This window comes from Lepeophtheirus salmonis, chromosome 1, assembly GCF_016086655.4.
Source record: "Lepeophtheirus salmonis chromosome 1, UVic_Lsal_1.4, whole genome shotgun sequence".
NCBI lineage: Eukaryota > Metazoa > Arthropoda > Copepoda > Siphonostomatoida > Caligidae > Lepeophtheirus > Lepeophtheirus salmonis.
The window spans coordinates 21,806,840-21,822,864 of record NC_052131.2 but is presented as its reverse complement, the minus strand read 5'-3'; positions in this window follow the sequence as shown (position 1 = coordinate 21,822,864).

Genomic DNA, 16,025 nt, shown 5'->3' with positions numbered 1-16,025 from the left:
TTTTTGAAAGTATGAAAAAAAGAAGAAGAAAATATAATATTGCCAACCTTTTTTCCTTTTCTAAAATCAAAACTGTTATTTTTCTCTAATTTTTACGCACCCCTCGTATATGAGAGACAGTATTTTCATGAAAACAAGATTGAAAAGTACACTCAATTTTTTAATGTAATATATATCAATCTTACAAATATATCATATATCTCCCGCCATCGGATACTCAGCGCAGGGATGTATATTAAAGCTTCTAAAAAAAGTTGTGAAACACGCGTAGTAGCTTAAGGTTGTAGTTACCTCCTCCAACGAAGGAAGTTGAAAGGAATTTATGTTTTTGCCTCTGTTTGTTTGTTAGTTGCCCAGATTATGCCATAAGTTACTAATCGATTAGCCTAATCTAAAATTCTGTTAGATCCTGCCAGAGACCGATCTTCATTTCGGTTTGGCTTTAAGAGATTTGTTCTAGACGGATATTTTGATTCAGATCACGGTCTGACACCGTGGACTGATATTTCTTTGATTCTTATTTTTATGTTTCCTTAATTGGTGAGATAGAGTTACACTAATTAAATATAAGTAAATATTACAGTGTTAAAATTACTCCATTTGACCTTGGAATCGTCTTTAAAGTCCATATACATTAAGTATATTTCCTTCACTAGGAACGACCAAGACCGAGCTCAGGAGAAGAATTTCTACCGAGCGCGTTTTCCATTGAGCTACCTCGTTTTCTTTTCTTAATTAAAAAATCCATAATCATTTTTGTGTGGACCAAACTTGAACCAATTTAGTGCGGTCTTACAAATATTATAACAGACTCAGACCCCAAAGCTGCACACCTCAGGAAATATCAAGATCAATATGTCTGAAAAATTTTTTTTTTTAACAGTCTCCACCAAAATATAACTTTGCGGACACCCCTGAGTACCAACATGCTTTAAGAATTAATATGTGGATTAGTGGACATTTTCCATTGCTTAAGCTAGCAAAATGAATATAGCTATGTGACAATTGATACTAATAGTACCACTTGTTGATGTATTTTTAAGATTGAAACTCAAAGTAGATAGTGTTAGTCAAATGGTGGAATACCTATTGTACTTCACCGATAAACGTTTTAGGTAAGAAAAAATAAAGAAGACCTTTTCTGGGTTAACTATTCCAACTTTCTCTCTATGAATGAGCGATGGGGAGTCATAAAGAGTTGATTCATTGCCCAAATAAAACCCACCAAAAATCATGTATATCCTCTAAAAAGGTTTAGCTTTCGTTTGCTTTTTTCTCTATTTTTGATTATGATAGAATTCATGGTATTACTATACCTAGATCTGTTAACTGAGTGGAAGGGGGGAGTGTAGCTCCAGTTATAGGAAGATTCACTTAATAGTGAATGTCTAAATTAAGTTAAGCTTCAATGGTTCTTTCAGCTACAGGAAAAAGTGGTATATAATTAAAAACTCATATATTCATATTAGCCATCTTTGGAACATCTCTCAACCTTTCCTTCACAAAAAAAAAAAAAAATGAGAAAACTGCCTATTAAACTCTTAAAAATACGATCTTTTATTTATTATTTCTTAATTTCGAGGATTAATTTGTTTTTATTTATGCTCATTTTTATATTCTATAAGTTTGATATTTTTCATTTATTATGAATATTTAATGCTTTTTTTTAATAACCTTTCAAAAAGAAACTATGCAGGAATAATTGCTGCTAATTCTTTGTTTGTATCCTAAGTAGGGAAAATCAAACACAATTTTAATTTTGCTCTGATATAGTCTCTCCTGTCTTCGAATTTGAGCTGAAGCGTTGGTATCAAAAATAAGAGATGGAAATGACATGGCAGATACGGTCATACTGTTCATTTGATCTCAATTGGGATGTTACTTCTGTCGTGGTAGCCATTCTTTAAAGCCAATTGATTATTTTTGTCTCTTCACCACTAAGACTTCTCAAAAAAACCATAGAACACACAAAGTTCCTGAACGTGCAGTAAACGAAGTAACCAACGCTTTTGAACGAGAGTCAAAAATATAAAATTGAGTTTGACTTTTTCCGGTTAATGAAACAAAAAAATAATTAGGAGTAATTATTCATACATAGTTTCTTTTTGAAAGGTTATCGAAAAAAAAGGAATTAAATATTCCTAATAAATTAAAAATATCAAACTTATTGAATATAAAAATATGCTTAAATAAAAACCAATCAACACTAGGAATTAAGGAATAAAAAATAAACGTTCGTATTTTTAAGAGTTTATAAGCATTTTATGTAGTCCAAATTATAAATTGGTAAAATAAGGTGTCTTATTTAGCATAAATGAATATATTTCATAATAATATATTATACACTTTGTATCAAATAATGAGATTTGAGTAATAAAAATGAAGAGAAACATCAAAATAAAACCGCGTAAGACGAGGTATCTAAATATAATAATTATTCATTAGTAAGTTTATTGAACTAAAATACTCTTACCATGAGGCTAGTTAGAAATAGATTGTTAAAATATTTTTGCAAAATATAAGTTTAATCTATGATACTTAAAAAAAAATAACAATCCTGTAACTAGATTCAAATCGATAATTTTAAAGAAACAACTTCAAAGTATCCTTATTTTTTTTTGACATTTTATAAGTTTTCAAATCAAAACACGTCCATGAAGGACCATTTAGTGGATGTTTGAGGGTTATTTCCTTGTTTAGAGGAATAAAATACAAAATAAAGAATATCCGGTGATACTAAATTCTCAACTTTTGTCATTATGGTACAGTCTAAATATATACATATATACTAGTGTTGGGTCTAGTTCAGTACTAAATAATCGGTCTAGACCAATTTTACAGATAAATTGTTTATAACATAACCTCCTTTGAGATTTTTTTGAAAAAATAAATGAGGGTTGATGGGAAAAAAAATGGTCTCTCATATTACATAAGACCGAAAAAAATGGTCTATTAATTGAGACCGAAAAAAACGATCCACAAAGTGAGACCGAAAAACGGTTCACGGTCTGATACTGGGATCTGGACCGAATTTTCGTTCCAAATTGGTATAGAAAAAATCAATTAAGACCCAGCCGGAAAAAAAACAAAATCGGTGCTGAACCAAGTCTCAACATTATATATACATTTGCCATTTCATTATTTCTATGAATAAATTTTGGGTATCGTACACAAATGCAAATAATAGCTACCCTTTTAATATAAAATTACTCAGCAACATTATAATACAGTCTCATATAAGATAACTACAATGTAGGATTATAATATTATTAAGTATACATATATATGTAATTCATATTAAAGTTGTAATCAAATAATATGACAACTACAGTCAGAGATTAATTAAAAGTTAAATAGCAGTTGGTATGATTGACTTATTTAGCTAACTAACAGATGATTGGGGTCCTTTTTTCTGTTTCTTTTTCGAAAAACTAGTGTGTGACAATAAAGGTAACGATGTGTCAAAGTTGTCATTATAAATTTATGGTTCTTTGAAAAGAATTAAACGCAACTAATTGAACTTTTCACGCAACCTATTATTTCTCTGAGTATTTTCTTTTATAATAATATAGTGTTGAAATACTTCTTGATTTTTTTTTCGGTTATAATATTTTTGCCCTATAAAAATTAGAATTAAATTGGAAATTTCATAGCACATACTTCTTGTATATTATTCAATTTTTGTAAAAACGTTAATATAATATGTACAAAATAGATATACCTACATTTAAATATTTCAATAACTAAGCATTTAAGGACAACATTATGAAAGGTTTTTTCTTGACAATTGTTAATAATATACCTAAATATAAGAAATATAGCAATAGTGAATGCTGTTGAAGTAAATGTAAAAATAGAAAAATATGTTTTGAAATATTGATTGACATTTTCTTATGATGAGGAACACTTTATAGTTGACATATTTAATTTGTTGTGCGTTAACATAAAAACAATTTCCAACCAAAATTAAGAAAAAAAGAAAATCCAGTTTATTATTTTACTTCATATACCGATGCCTAATATTTCATAGATATATTGAACTAAATTGTAGACTTTGTATTTAAATTTGTGGGATGAGCTATGATACTTCATAATTTTAGCTATATTTTAAAATCTTTATTTCATTAAGGATTCTTATATGGGGCCTAATATGACCCCTTTCAACCATATAATCGATGAATTTCTTATTGGTTTTTTTTATGACTATCATTTTGGGTACTGTAAGTACAGTTTGTGGCATACACAAAGAGTTAATAATACAATTTGTTCATAGGAATTAAGGATTATTCGTTAAAAAACAAAATATAATTTTACACAAAATTTTGAGAAAACTTATTCTAGCTTGATTTTAAGAGTAGTGTTTAAACAATTAAATGGAGTAAAAAAAGGACCCTTAAAAAAGGCCAAGTAAGGAACATGTTAAACTTATTAAATTTATTTTTAACTTTTATGTTCCCTTGTGGTTTTCAAAAATATTAAAAATATATTTATCGACGTTTATTTCAATTGTGAAGACGAACTTTCACAATGATGAAACCTTTGATATCTCAATTTTCGTTTTGGACAATACCCTGTAATGTACTGTACATTTTTTGACTGAAACTTACGAGGACCTGTTTGAAAAAAAGTAGGTTCATTTAAATTACTAAATTATGATGTTTCTACATTCTTAAGTCTCATTATTATGATACAACGTATGTACGTACATATAAGTATAATGATTACGTTAGTTAGAATTTATTACTGCTTACCGTAGACATGCATGTGATAAGAATATACAAATACTAAGGTAAAGAGCACAACCAAATACATAAGGCTATTAGTGCTACTACAGCAGATCCTGATTACAAATTAGAGATTGAAATGGTTAAAAACGGGTGTGTTTTTTTTTGGGGGTTTGCACATTTAATAAATTTTCGAAAGCAAACTTCTTGAATAACTTAATATCTTTCATACGAGAGTGGAGATATTCTGCACTCTTTGATTCTTCTATACAGGCATTACATATTGCATTTATATTTTTCAATTTTCTGAGGTGTAGAAATATGGTCCGTAACCTGTGTAAACTTGTACTAAAAGTTTCATCTTCTCACGTCCAGGTTTGACACCCATTGGATTTGACTCTTTTAGCATGATGTGAGTATGTTTCATTCCTTGGCCTTCTTTGTATCGGTTGCACCAGACATCATACATGAAATCACGTGTCATCCTCTTAATTTCACAATCTGTTTATCCATTTCTTGTTGTATCATTATGACCATTGCACCTGTGAAGACATACATTTTTCTCACTTTTTCCTCTGTTCAATATTTGTTTATCACTTGTATTAAGCAAATTGAGAAGAGCAGCAATTACTGATTGAGAATCTGATCGAGTTATGTGTAAAATTATTATTAAATTATAACATACTAATCTTTTCAATAAATAATTTACATTATTTCATTGTTGTATCGAAGATTTAATATAAATGGATATTACAAATACACCTTGGAATATTAATAAACAATATTCCTTTTGTAAATAATTGATAAGGAACACCATCAATATGCCAGTTGTATTCATGACCTTAGCAACTTTAGCTGCCCGACAAGAAAATGCTATAAAGTCGATTTTGATCAAGAAAAAAAAATCTTTTCTTTCTCGATGTCAACTTGTGAGGAGTACTCTTACATCTATTTTGATCCAGTTTTTATCGACTTTTGATCCATTTGTACGTACTTGAAATTTTCGATCTCAAGATTTAATGAATTTTTTTCGATATTTTTTTTCAAAAATTTATCCATATTAATGGCTTATGCCGTTTTTGTACAAAAGTATATCAGTCAGAATTTTTTTATTAATGTTACAAAAAGACAATGCAATTGATAATATACGTGTATATGTACGTAATAAAAGAAATCTTCGAATTATGGGGATTCATACTCCAAAAATAAAACTGAGAATTAGTGAGGGCTCACTCTATAATAAATTTTGCATTGGAGTAATTGATTCAGCCTCTTCTATGAACATTATAATAAAATAAATTAAACAAGATTAATGACATTTTTTATAGTCCTTTTGAAAAAAACAATAAACTAGCTTAAAAGATTTTCGAATACTAAATGTATAATCATGGTATTTAACAATGCAATACTTATTTGTTGTTGTGGTATTTCATAGTCATTGCATTTCATCAATTATAGGCTTATCTGCCAATAAAGAATTATTTGTAACATCTCTGTAAGTACTAACCATTGGAATTCAAAAGAAAAAATTCAATTTTATATTTACACAAAATGTTTCAATTTTTACACATTTCTAATAGAGTTTTAAAACTGAATGCACAGTTTGTTTAATGACCCTCAAAACGACGCAAATCCTACATTGTATTTTATTCGATACTGTATTACAATATTAATTAGTAATATGCTATTAAAAGTGTAGCTATTGTATTTCATATGATAATAATAGGACGACCAGTATTGTATATAATAGAGATACTGTAAAGTTCAACGAGGAATCAACAATTATTTTCCTTTTTTAAACGGAGCATCAGTATAGCAGCATAACTTATTAGTTATTATTTCGTTTATTTATCAAAAAGGAGAATTATGAAATATCAAGTGAGATGTGCGAATCTTCAGCTTACAACAAAATACAGTGAGTATTTTTGTGTTAGGATAGTAACGCCGTGATAAATTAAGAGAAAGAGAGGTTTTGTTAGAAACGCTCTCCTTAATTAAAAAGAGCAAACACATTTCAATCTTCCCTTCATCTCTCAAACTTTCCTTTTAAAAGTGAGAGAATAAGGCTTGAAGTTAGTTAATTGTTATACAATTACGTCGTTCTATCCAACGTTTTTTTTTTTTTGTTTGATAGTATATATATATTATAATACCTACTCGCAGTTTAAACAGATATACTTTGAATCTAACAAATCATTAATTACAATGAATAATAAGTAGGAAGGCAATTTTTAGACAGGGCAGTAAGATGGCGGGAGCGAGTCTAATTAACCAATAAATGTATTTTATCTATTAGTGGGTGACTGGATCCATTACCATACTAATATCTACTCACCCTTACCAACAAGGCTTTTTCAGATTTAAAACAAGTTGCAGATAGACATTTATTGATTGTTAAAATCTCTTGATTGGAATACAAGAAAAGTTGTGAGCTTCTACAACCGGGTTGTAGATATTAGAAGGGGTTTACACAGATGTATCTAAAATATGTCCTCGAAAGGGGGAGTGGTTTTACTAGTTGACAATCTGAACAGTCTTTCTTATTTTCTAAAGTTGTTATAATTATTATTTAATACAAAACATGTAAGTAAAAAGAAATAACTAGTGAATGTGCATATGAAAAAGGCGAGTAACAGTGAGGGTTTACTCGAGACTTATATGTCTAAGTCCTTGCTGGACTTACAGTAAAATTGAAGATCGAAATCGGAGTAATTCCAGCCAATATGTCCTTGCTATATACGGAGTGGAATTTGTGTTTATTTCCTTCCTCTTACAGCTGATTGCAGCTGATCTAATATAACCTAATGATAGCGAATCTGCTTTCTTTCCATACATTCTTCAAAATGTCAGGATTACCAGGTTGATTTTTACACCCCGACAGGACATATTTTATAGAATACTAAGTGTACATGATTTCTCCAGGGAATTATCCCCCCCCCTTGCTAGCTTTGGAGTGAAAAATAATTGGCCAATAATTACCATTGCTGAACATCCCTGAAACTTATGTTTCAGTTTTTAGATCCTTTAAATTCGTGCGTAATAATACCAATGCATGAAGAGTATCATTTACGTCTGACGTCTTTCATGGACTTTAAAAAATATATATATATATGGTTAAAGGAGTTCATTTGTAGTGTGATCACCTACTCACATGTGAAGAGAATGAAATGTCTTTCAGAAAATTTTACAATCAAACCGAACCTTTTAAAAAATTTTAAGTAGTTTGTTTTCTTCTGGAGAAAAACAAAACTTTTTTTGCATTTCAATCATTGCAATTCCTAAGGGATTTCTTACCTCCAGGAAGCGACTTATCATTACCACATATCAATTTTAGCGAGTATTTGAATATAAAAAAACTTGAGCTCATTTACATTACTCAAAACTATTTACTTCTGTAAATTTTCGTACAGGGCCCTTCTGGAAAAGTTTACAAATTTTTTGAATTTAATTAAAAATGGCCTCAACATCCGTTTGAAATTCAGAAACCTTGTTGTTTTTAATTATATTTTCCGTTTGAATATTCAACTGGTTATTGCCATCCTCTTCGTTTAAATCTTCTTTGTATTTTTTTGTTATTTTCCACAAAGGACTTTGATAACAGCCGCATGAGTTATATGATTTATACATTTTATACTAATGGGTTTAATTAAGTCTCTGAACTCATAAATAACGCTGGTTCCTTATTTCGTTGCAGGAATGACATCATGATTCAAATCAATTCCAAACTTCATTAAAGGTTCAGTGTCAGCAAAAACTGCTTTAGTAATTACTATGGAACCATAAACGCTGGATGACGTGTTTCCCTCTACATATGAAGATTTATATTCAGGCAACGTCTGTCGAAAAAAAAAACTGCATAGCTTCATAAAAATGAATGCCAAGGCCAATCAAAAATTCAAATTAAAAATCACACTTTTTGTATTAATTTTAATTCAATGTAGTGACTTATAATTTTGGATATTTGTGTATTTGTCCAATGAATTCAACACTTCCTGTTCAGTTTTATTAATTCTAAAAAGTCTTTTTTGATGGAATTGCTGATATCTTTAGCCTACTCAATAACAATTGGTCTAATTTCAGTGTGGCACTTGGGTAGAATATAAACAGCTTTTTTTTAACACATATTCCAAAATTTCACTAGAAGTAATACAAATGAATAAAATTTATTATGAGGACACACCACTACAATTTTTTCATGAAGACCTCCTTGAGGGGTTGTTAATTGTTTGAAATATTTTTCAACAACTTTTGTTTCTTTCTGAGATGTTTCGTCTTCATCTATGTAGATTTCATGTTTTCACTACACAGGTTCACAAATTCCAGTTGTAGTTGAGGTTGTAGGCATAAAATTTTTGTCATAATAAAGACAGACAGATTTTGACGTCATAGAGTATAGCAACTGTAGTTTAACAGTAACAGTCAAGAAAAACAATATAGAGCTCCTCTTGGTAACACTTAAACTCTTTGAAGTCACTATTAAAAAGTGTGTTGAAGTCAAAAAAAGTGTTATGGTATATACTTGTATTTCTATTAATTTTGATCTAAAGTAACATTCATTTTGTAGATTTTATATAAAATACTTCCCATTTTTTTTTTTTTTTAACATGCATAAAACTAAATCTCATCTATTTTTTAAAGTTATCTTTGTATAATATACTGCCTTTTTTTATTTATACTGTATTAGTATATGAAACAGGGAGTATTATATACAGTAAACCCTGTGACGTGCTTTCATAAATTTATAAATTATTTTTTACTCGCTAAATTACTCTTAACTTGAATCGATATGAATACTTTGATCATTTTGCTGTACTAGACTAGCACACTTTTGTAAAGGTCGAAACTTTGATTAAAAATTAGATCCTTTATTGTACAAATGTATGCTAAATGATTTGCTCTTAGCTATGTTAATTTTAAATCTATTGATAATTTTAAACTAAGTAAGTATTTCAAATGTAGATTATTAACGTGTTTTTTCTAATTTCCGGTGAGATAGTTAACTTCATTACTGTATTTATAGCTTTTAAGAGGATCTATTAAAGGGTTGTAATTATTTTAGTATTTACGTCCGTTTCGGTTAGCAAAATTATTATCGGGGGTATTTTCAAGGAGACTATAAATAAAAGACTATTTCCACTCTTCATTTTTTATGAATAGTGTTGTATCTGTCCTTATTTATTCAAACCATTCTTAGTCCAGTCCTTAGAACTGTCGTTCCTTGGGACTGGTCCTTCGAATTTTTCGTCAAAACGTCGATGGCTTAGTAAGCCAAATAAGATATATGAAATATTGTAACCAGTAATTTCATTCCGAATAAATTCATTTACTATAAAATTCCTCCCCGGACATTTCCTTGAAGATATGGTGACATCATACGGTTTATGTTTATATACAAGTTTGTCGTTTTTGTGTAGGGATGTACATGTAAAGCTGGGCAATCAGGACTATGGATGAATGATGACTAATGATGGATGAGAGATGGATATGAATTATTTATGGGGTTTATTAATTAGAAATAATGTCATCATAAACCTTTAATAGTGAGTATGAATAAAATCCCAATTTGTGTACATTTTTCATTCCTAGGGAAGTAGAAGTAAATCCAGTCAATTACTCTTCGCTTGCTATAGTATATTCTCGATCACAACTCCTACTCCTTCTAATCAATCCACAATCACCTATTTCATTATCTCCTTTTCTCTTCATTTCCACTTCTTGCAATTATAATCTACGTAAATAAAAAGGAAGTTTGATAGGGCCCCTCACTCCTTTCTCTACGATCACTTACTCTCACCTGACTCAATTTCAGCTCTAGATTGAATCCTACAACAATGGAGAGACGAGGATCATCATCATTCATGGTGGGAATCGTAATAGATCTTTAGAATATCTCATTCATTCCCTTCAGTCCTATCTACATTAACATATTAGATAATTCCGTCTCTACTACATGCAGAGCTTACCTAGGCTATGCAAAGTGTAGCTTTGTGCCTTCAATACAGATCACACAATATTTCTAAAAGGGACTGCATGTTGTCTCAGTTGTTCCTAATTTTTAAGTAAAAACATCATCAACGTTGATGCTGTACTCCAAAGTTTAAATTTTATTTTATAACTAACTCGGTGTGCGAGATATTTAATATAAGTCTACAATGCACATGCTTCATACACCTAACATCTCTTTTTCAATTTTGTATCATGTCTTGAGAGATAAAATTTCATTATTTTGCCCCCAAAAAAACTTCTCAATATAAGACAGTTTTGCCAGAATCATTTAGTTTCTTAGAATATGTTGATACCTCATTTTTATAAAATAGTTGTTATGCCAGGTCTGATATATGTAAGTGCATTTTGAAAAGAAACACATCTCTTACACCGATGTTGCTCGTAATTAAATGTATTTATGTATATTTATACAACTACGTTGAGATAAAAATATTGTGTTCCTTGATAGTTACTATTGTGTAATGGGATTAAGTCTTGTTCCTCCCTCTAAATCCCCTTAGTATTTTAAGCTGTTTTATATATGTATTTTATAAATTATAAATATCCTGCTAGGTGAGTATGTCGACGTAAATAAATAGTTACTCATGTATTGAAGTCTCCATCTCTTCAGACAGTTTTGGTATCTAATTATGTTGTGTCACGTTACAAAAGTTACGTAAACAAGGGTTGTGTGTAAAGAAAAAACTAAGTATTAAAAAAAGTAAACGATTGTTGTGTGTGCTCTTTCGTCATTTTTGTTCAACATTTAATGAGTCGAGGGAGTGTTAACATCTCTTTCTAAAAGAAAAAATCTCGCCTGTCTCAAGTGTAAATTCTCTAGGTATCTAGGTAGGTCTATGGAGATACTTTGTTGGATATTCTGTACCCTCATTATTTGACCATAGCAGAATGAACAATGAAAATAACGGTTATTTAAAATTACTCTCACGAACACTATCCTCTATGACTTCGACATTATGAGATATTTCCTATAAAAAAGTAATTGGTATTCAAGTACTTTATAGCACGTCAACTGTTATATTTTTGTGTAAATAAATATAAAATGGTTGTCTAACCAATAATTTTGCATATGAATAATTACTTAAAAGTATCCTTTTGTAAAAATATGTCATTAAAAAGCTAATGTCCACACTTTAGTAAATTACAAGTTTAAATTAGTTGAGCACAACATAGTTTCTTTAAATAAAGTTCAACATATCAACAATACGCTCAAAGGAGGTATCATTCGTTGCAAGTAGGAGATCTCCGAATTGGTAGAAAGAGGAGTTGCAGTTATCTCTAGCTTCCTCCTCCATCATGAGTTTTTCCATGCTGCTGGATCTGTAGTTGGACATGGACCCCTCACCTTTAAATCTACGAATGTTTCTTCTCATTGGGCCAGGTGATTGGTAAACAGAGATTTGGTAGTTATTGGAATCCACCATTTGAGTGCTGTACTCAATGTTGGAAGAGGAAAAGGTTGAGTGATGTCCTGAGCTACTTCCCCGTTCATGCTCACGAATGTATTCATCGGATCTGAGATTCTTTTTGGTAAAAGTGATGTATTTCCCCTTTTCTTGGATTTTGAAGGAACTCATCATGGAGAGTCCGTCCATCCAATGCTTTCTGGAGACGGATGAGTAACCAGAGTCTATATTTCTAGAAGAAGTGTTGCAAAGACCTCCAGAGGGACCGTTGTAGAGGAGAACTCCTTGAACCCAGGCAGGGAGTTGTTGTCCACTTAAATGTCCACGGACATCAGAACAGGTGGTAGTGTTCATGAACAGGTTCTTGTTGAATTCCTTGTTCATGTTGAGGATTGGATTTTGGTATGTGGTTTGATGATTATGTATCAATGAATTGATGACTTATCTCTTCTCTGAAGGTGTTTTTATAGTGTGAAAGCTTTTTAATATTATTATTAAATTATGTATGACCCTAAAAAGAATTCATTTATCCGTGATAGGGGCTTCAATTATATTTATATTGATTTAATTGTCAGTTTCAATTTTTGTATTAATATCTTTATTTTAAATAACCCTATTTTAAAACTCCTTTATTATACATTATACATGTAATATCAGTCTCAGATGTTGTTGTTGTTTTTTTGCACTTTCATACAGAACTTACGACTAAAACATGCTATGAACCGTCTGTTCATTTTTTTCAACCCCTAACATTGAAATATCCTTGTAAGATCCTTTCTGAATTATATTTTTATTCCACGACTTTTGTAAATTCTTGATTTATTTTATACTGCTCGTATATATTTTTTGAGGGATAATACTTTATTCATTTCTGAGTTATTAACAAATTATACATTAGTTAAAATATTTTGCAAACATTTTTTTGCCTTCATATTCTGTATGGAACATGTCTTCTTCGACAATTCGAAATTCTTCCTAAAAAACATTTTTACTGACGTCGTAAATTGCATTAAAATTGAAGAAGACGCCGTCTTTCAGTTTCATACTTTATATTTTTACAACATAAAATCAACAAATTCAAAATAAACGTTAATTTGTGAAAATGAGGTAATCCAATTTTTAGGATGATTTATTAATTTGATTTTCTGTTGTGTGTTGATGAAAAAGTTATGTTTGAAAAGTTTCAATCATTAAAAACCGTTTTTGTAACCTCTAAAGTCAATTGAAAATAACATTTTTTAAACCAAATTCTGTATTTGTAAAATGATTCACATGTTTTAATTTTAAAATTATAATAGAATATAATTTACTTAAGTTCTTCTCCCATGGTACTACAAATAAATATTAATAATCCTATTTTTTTATTTTGAAGAAATTTAAACTGTTGCCCAACAAACTAATTTGGAAACTTAAATGATTAAAAATTATTTATTGACTTCTTAATTGAATTAAAAAATTATCATAGCTATTATTACAAGGGTCTGAAATAATATAAATTTATTAATTTTGAGTTTCAAAATCTAATGTAGACATAGTTCGACGGCTAACCGATGACAATGACAACTGTTTGGAAAATAAATCAAAAATACATTGCATAGAAATATGATATAATATTGCTGAAGGGTATCAAACTTCAATTCAAATACCATAGCGAGTATGTTTAATATTTATCCTGTGTATTTTGGATATTTTTGAAGTGATGTATAAATTCCTTTCTCAGATGGCATCTATATTAATTTATATATGGAAGTATACACAGTATATAATACAATTAATTCTGATGTATTTAGTCTATACTTTTTTTTAAAGAAGCCGTATTTATTAATGAAAGTAAATCACTCATTGTTAACAATTTTATAAAAGATAAAACTTAGGGCATGAATTAGAATAAGTGTTGGTTTCAATTGATTCATATTCAACTTTAAATATCTTATAGAAAATAGCATCATACAAAAGTTCCCATTTCACGATATATGATATATGATTCGAGAACCTTTGAAATTTAATTTAATCATGCTCAAATTGCTTTGTGCCAGGAATCATTCAATACATTCATAAACTTCTTGTGGTTAAACATCTCCAAATACAAAGACACCTTTTCTCTGTCGATTGAAACCCTCGGTTAAGTAAAGCAATAACTTGTACAACTGTTGGAATTAATTTAAAGGTTATTTGAGAAATATCTAGGAAATCTCAAGAATGTACTTTTTTCAATTCAAGTTAAAATTCCTTCATTTGAAGTATTAATTTATTGGATAAAAATATTTGTGGATCTTGCTAATCGTAAGAAAAGATTTTAATAATTTCACGTCTATATTTAACATCACTATTTAATAAATTAAGAAAAAATTGACTCCAATAAATGACTTTGCAGACAAGATTTTTTTGCCTTGTCCATATTCTGAGTAAAAAAATTTTTGACTCTATGTATGAGCCAAAATATAATTTATTTCTAAGTGAGGGGTAATACCTCCTATGGTCCCACTGGTGGCGTGAACCCTATAGTACAAATTACGTCTTGATTCATGGAATATATATAATTTATCCCCAATATTATTAACAGTTGATTAATATGTCGGAAGAAACAATCTTTTATTTCCTTTTGTGATCCTTCCACCGTAGTTTATGTTTGAAGATATAAAATGATGAACTCAAAAAAAAAAAAAATAATAATAATCCATGTCATATTCAAATTATTGTCTTTTTATTAGCAAAAAAACTTACAATAAATGCTATTTACTATTTTTTTGCAAAATTGGCAGATAAATTTTGTTACAATTTTCTGAGTAAATTTCGATTTGGCAATTTTTTGATTAAAAAAAAAATGGACTTCCATCTAAAAAACAAATTCATTCATATATTTTTATTTGATGTTCATAATACATTTTAAAAAAAATCATAATAATACATATATTATAATTAGGGCTGGCATCGAGCGAGTGTGTGTAAAAAGCGGGAGCGAGACAAATGGTACTATTGATTAAAAGTTACGGTTTTGGAGGATAAAATATCACGTGATGCTGGTATAAAGATGAACAACTTATATATTTCATATTGCACTAGGAAATTGAATATAAAAAGTATTTGAGATTTTCAAATTCAGGAATCCCTGATTTACTGTGTGAAAATCCTGAAAAAACTTCCAAATTTATATGTTATAAATTTATTAACAAATATTAGTAAAACTCGATAATATGATATGTCATACAATGAGTAGTTAAAACTTATGACTATCACTGAACCAGTAGCAGTAGATTACTAGAAATTTAGACATTCCGTCTCCAGCCTCTACAGTTTTTTTAAATAATTCTGATATTCTGATATGCACCGTCCCTAGAAAACCTTCATGACGGACATAAGTAGGATATATAATCCGGCAAACTAGTGTGAGGGAATCAAAAGTTAAAGTTATTTTTACATGTTCCCGTACTGATTGTATGGTTCATTTGAAGTTTAGCAATAACTTTTTTTTTTAAGTTAACTACTAGTAAATTTATAAATTAAAGTATTATAACGTATATTTGTGAAATTAAGCTAAAGAAATATGGGTAAAATAAAATATACAAATAAAAAGTGATTAATTCTAATCGAAAAATATTAATTAGAAAATTTAATAGTAGCTATACACAGAAAGTCAAACAAAATAACAATAACAAACTGCACTAAATATTATAAATGGATTCAACAAATCATTAGGGACAAATGATAGAAAATTGAAGTTATTAACACTAAATATTACAAATGGATTCAACAAATTTTATGAGTATTTCATCCAAAATTTGGAGCTAAGTAACGTTGGATCCAGATTAAGGTTATGTATTTTTTAATTTAGATATAAAATTTTGAAGATTTTTACTCTAATATTTTCATACAATAAATAGCAGATATT